The following is a 5,774-nucleotide window of genomic DNA, read 5'->3' as shown; positions in this document are numbered from 1 at the left end:
TTTTTAAAACTTTTCATTGGTTAAATATTTCTGAAACCCACGGAGAGAGATACAGGATTTCTGCAATAGTAATCCCCAACATCTTGAAACACACTCTGATATGTAGACTCCGTGTTCCCCTTTAAGCTCTCAGTATGCTCCATCTGGAAACCTAGAAGCCATCACCTTTGCTTGCGTGTGTGTGTGTGTGTGTGTACAATTATTGCACATATCGACACGGTTGCTGTCCAACACTGGCATGGGCAACATTTCATTCTTCAGCAAGTGCAGAAGGCTGCTGATGAAGCAGCACAAGCTGCTTTCGAACTTTCTTTGTTAAAACTTGTAGTGTTTGTCCCCACTGAACACAAAGTCAGCTGTTTAATTGTGAAAGTGACCAGTGTGCCAGTGTTTGCTTCAAACTGCCTTTACCACAAATTCTGCACCTGTGGACAATTCCTGTGAACGTGTAGAACATGTCAAATAACCGAACAATGGCAGTGTACGTCTTGTATCTCTGTAATAAGGTAATCATCCACTCGCAATAGTCTAATCTACAGCATGGCTGCTCTCAAGGATCACAGCACCGTTGACATTTGATTACCACACCTTTCAGGCCACAATGATGAATTTCCTTTTATCAGCTTGTGCTTTAACACTTTGGCTCCCTGATGTATTTTTAAAGGCACTGCTCAATCGAGAGTATGAGCTGCGTCTGCATATAAAATGTCACTATTAAAAATGCCCATAAAAAGAGCATCTCCCATGGTCCCTTGCAGCTGACATCTCTTCCTCTCTGAAGCTGGCAGACCTTTAATAACCCCCCCCCCCCCCATCATGCTTGAGTGAGGTGAAAATGAAAGGCAATAGTTTTTTGTTCCCGGAATGGGAGCGAGGGAAGTGTAACAGAGCCACTGAGCTCTCTACGATGCCAGCTGATTGGCTGATGAGGATATGCAAAGGCTCCTGGGGGGCAAATAATCTTTGGATAAGTGTGATTGCAGCCATTTAGATGAGGAGGGATAGGAGCCCACTGAGGAAGCACTGTAGGTTAGACACATACAGTGCTGAGGAATCCTACTTCAGATACCCTCATCATCAACTATCTATTTCTTGTTCAACGAAAATAAACTAATATAAAACATTTTTCAAATCTATAACTATATGTTGAATGTGTAGCAGGACTGTACATGCTACTTCCAGAAACCGGACTATAAGCGAGAAAGGACTTTCACCAAGGAGGCCGAGGTCTGTGTCCCTTGTGAAATCAAGTGAACGTCGACTTATCTTCCGTAGTTGTGTTGCATTAGTCACATGGCCTTCTGACCACCAGTTATGTAACGTGCAGACTTATTTCACGTGAACATACTCCTGATCCCAGACCATGATCTTTTCATAACCTAACCAGGCACTTTTGTTGATAACTGTTTTCTTTACATATAAATGAAGTAAACCTGAGTTGGAAGTAATTTCTTTTAGTAAGTGACTGTGTGCATGCAACGACCTGAAAGTGACAGGCCGTCTCTGACACGGGGTCCGTAGAGGGCCTTAGTCTGAAGGTCAGGGTCACTGACCCTCGGCTCAGTATTTAAAAGGTTTGGAGTCAGAGGTTCTTGTCTACACATGACCAGTCGAACTACACCCTGCTATAAGTTACATTTCAATTCAAATGTTGTGCATGTTTTGAAGTAAATGTTTCAAATTCAAGCTAAATAAAATGTGAATAGGTGTTTCCCTCAACTATCTTTGTGGATCAGATCTTTACTATGCTAGCTGTAACCCGTTGTATATGGACCCAAATGCAACACACAAGATTCCAGGGATCTTTGGCTTTTATTACAAACTTCAATAACAGCAGGCAGAGTTAACCAGGGTCAGGATCAGAAGGCTGCTGGGTTTACCGGGAGTCAGGCACGGCAGGTAGAACCGGGGCAGGCAGGGCCGGTAACACGACACCAGTCCTGAGAGCGTGCTGCAGAGTCTGGCATAGAAAACCCAAGAACAATCTGGCAAATGTGTCTGTGAGGCAGCAGTCTATAGGGGCTTGATTACTGATCAGAGGCAGGTGAGTGAACAGGTGAAGACTGATGAGGAGGGAGGGACTGACAGGTAGAGTGAGGAGGCTGTGGAGCTGAACTGACACTAGCAGCCTGGATCCAGCGACGGCAACAGTGGTTGGTCTGATTAGCAACTTGAGATGCATTGAGAGACGACGTGTATGACCGTGTGTGTCTCATAGGACCCTTTACAAGTACATTTAAACCAATAAAAAGCTAAATCATTGTCAGACAATAGCCAGATTGCATTTGGTCTCATGAGTTCCGCCTCGTTTGCTATCCACATGGACTGTTTACTTCATACAACCAAGACCCACTCAAATGTGATTGCTCAATTCTACTAGAAACAGAAACCAACATGCTTGTGATCCCGTTGCCTTCAGGTTCTGCTTGATATGCACAACGTTTACAGGATCAGGAGCCTTCTAACTGTCCCCAACTAAAGATGGAGCAACATTACATGCGCTGAACGACTCTATTAAAGCTGTTGTTGTTAGCATAAGAAATAACAACACCTATATTTGCAATGATAATGATAAACTTTTAGTTTTCTGACCAGAGACAGTCTGTGTTTATATTAAACTGTTATGCTCACTAGTATAGTGACTGAAATAGGATTGTATCAAAGCTGCTTATATTCTGTCACTTTACATGTTGAAGAAATAATCTCAAGATTGTCCTTTAAATAAATGTCTGTTCAGTCATCATCTATTGCCGAGTGAGGCAACACAGCGGTGACTGAGCCTGCGGCCCACCGATGAAACACATTTACAATCGCTTATAAAGAATTGGGTTTCTGTGGTGACATTCCCGGAAGGTGATCCAAGTGATAGAAGTGTGCCTTTAGCACGAGGAGACCTCTCGATGCGTGTGGTGAGTCTCAGCTCATGTCGTTCCATGTTCAATCAATGCCAGCTGTCCAGGGCGGAGTCACATGGGCAAGGTGAGAACATTGGACCAGAACTGATGATCGGACAGAAGTGAGCCGCAGAGTCTTCTGTGTCTTCAGCTTCCCCCAGCTCAGCAAAGCATCCGTCTCAATCAATGAGGCCAATAACCACAGGCTCCAGACAGCCTGTCTGTCTGCCACTGTGTTGTCTCTGACATTCACTCTGCTCGCCGTCTGAAGTTACCAGCTGCTGGAAGCAGCGGGTCAGCCAGCAGACATCATTATTAGAGGCTGCCGGCCGATAGCATCTTCACACAATGCAGCCATGTGGAGCAAACACATCCTCACTTCTCTCAGGAATAGCAGCTGAAAACAAGTGTGTGTGGTTGTGTGTATTGGCATTAAGGTGTATCTCACCTGAAGCAGATTGATGATATGACTTGTGCACAGTTACAAGAATACAAATTGCCGAGAGTGTTATGTGTCTCATCCAGTCCGTCATAAAAGTACACAGTAAATCATAAAAAGAGGCAGAAATTCTACTGGAGGATAATGTGCTCACTCCTAAACATCCAAAGAAGTGATTCATGATGTTGTAGTGAATAAAGAAAGGACTGACGGGAACCACATCAGAACTAAGGCAGTCTGACAGCGGTTTGTGATTAGACAAAACCCAGAGCGAGAAAGGTTGTCAGCTCGCACATGCCAGCTTTGGGAGCTTGTGAGATCCATCAGGCAGACGGGATGGAAGAGAGGAAGTGAGCACAGCAAAGATAAATGCCTCCATGCTGGCCCTCCCATTGCTGCTGGGGACGGAGGCGTGGAGGAGTGCTTCTGCTCTCCGCTGGTTATCCTTGGGAAAGATGTGACCACGGGGAAATGTGGAGGGGTATAGTAAGGCCAAGTTCAGGTTTACAGTAGAACCTATAGGCCAAGTCAAGAGTGGGAACATAATGTCTCGATGTGTAAACACACCAGCAGTATGTTTAAAGAGAAGAAACATATACGAACCTGAAAACAGGGACAATTCCACATGATGTGGGTCTCAAACTCATCTCCACTCCACATCAGCATCATGTTTCCCTCAAAGGGCCGGTTGTAACTGTAACTACTCGTAACATATTGTTAAATAACTCTCTCTGCATTTGATTATTGTTTATTCAAGTAAAAACATGCAGTTAAATAAACGTAAAAATATATGTAAGCACATTTCCGTTATTATAACATAAATCATTTTAATTGAGGGTTAAGAAACCCATATGACTCTATCAAAGATCAAACTATTAAAGAAAATAACAAAGACAAATATCAAACAAGTTATTACAATAACTTTGTTCAAAGCTGTTTGTGTCACCTCTCTGCATCACTAATGTTCCTCCCTGTCGTCGTCCTGTGCATGGCAGCTACATCCAAGAGCTGCTCACTGAGAGTCGGGTCTGATGAACATGGATAGATGATGTATCCGTGTTGTCTGTGCTTTCATCAACAGATAATGAAGAAGAGTACCTGCTCGTCTCTTAGCTAGCTGTGTTGTTAGATTGCTGCTAGTTCATGAACTCGGTCTGCGATGGTGTTTCTTCACAAACTGACATTTGTAAAAGTCTGTATCTGGTCGGAGCTGTGCTCACATACCTTTAGCATGCACTGGGCTGTAGCTGTGTAAATATATTCTGCTGTGATTGCAGTCTGCCTTTTAATTCTTGGACAATTTGATGTTTTTCTTGGAGGCTAAATTTAGCTCCGTGTTTGGTGTCAAAATGCCGACGTGAATTGTATCCTTCATCACCGACACTGCCTCATAACACAGCAGACAGACCCGTTGTTCTCCTTGAAGCACAAACATGTATTCTCTTTCCCATCTTTCACTACATTTTCACTATATTTGTGGATCTTTTTCAACTCCATCACTTGTTGGAAAACCTCTTTTCGGGCTGTTGCCTCTCCTGTCCACCTGTTGTGATAGTTTTACTGTCGGCACACAGACAACATGTTGCCGTGAGTAATAGTGGTAATAGTGGTGTAACGGGTCGTTGATCCCCCTCACGGTTCGGCACACGTGAACCACGGATGAGCTCCACAGTTTACCTTCACCATCAGTGTGAAATAACATTGAAGTGAGAAAGTTAAACGCAGATATGGATAAATAACACAAATATCCCCATGCCACTTTTGGTGTGTCCATGTGGAACCATGACACCGACCAGATGTTTCCAGTTGCTGTTCAATGAAGGTCTTCACCTCAGCCACATCGCTTTTATTCTTTCTACTCCAGAGCTGCTTCTTGCTTAGAATGCTCTCAAGGGTGCGTTTGCTGAGTACAATCCCACGGGAAACAGCAAGCAGTTCAAGTACTTCATCTGTTGTAAAGCCACGTTTACAGTAGTCTTCAATGTATTCACAATACATTTCTATGTAGAATGTAGGGTAACCTATGAACAGCTGCTTCTATGACTGTTGTGTTTCAGTATCTCAGAACTATGACTTTCTATCTCATCATTTCCACCATGGGGATACTTTTATCATCAAATCTAACATTTCATTTATTCATATTGCTGGATCTTCGCGGGCCACATAAGATGACGTGGCGGGCCGGATTCGGCCTGCGGGCCTTGGGTTTGACACAGCAGCCAAGTTTGGCACTGAGGATGAGGAGAAAGAAGTCATGTCTCCTCGTTAGCATTTCTCATTCTGTTTTTTTGGCCATGGGCTCCTTAACAGTTTAATTTGCAAGTTGCATTCCCCCCGCACACAGATCCAATCATTCATGTGCAAAAATGAAGCAACAAATCTTTCTGATGGACTCTTTCTTTAGTGTCCGGTCGATGGTCAGCCTGTCGTGCTCATTAATT

Source organism: Melanostigma gelatinosum (genome assembly GCF_949748355.1).
Source record: "Melanostigma gelatinosum genome assembly, chromosome: 16".
Taxonomy (NCBI): domain Eukaryota; kingdom Metazoa; phylum Chordata; class Actinopteri; order Perciformes; family Zoarcidae; genus Melanostigma; species Melanostigma gelatinosum.
This window is presented reverse-complemented; position numbering follows the sequence as displayed.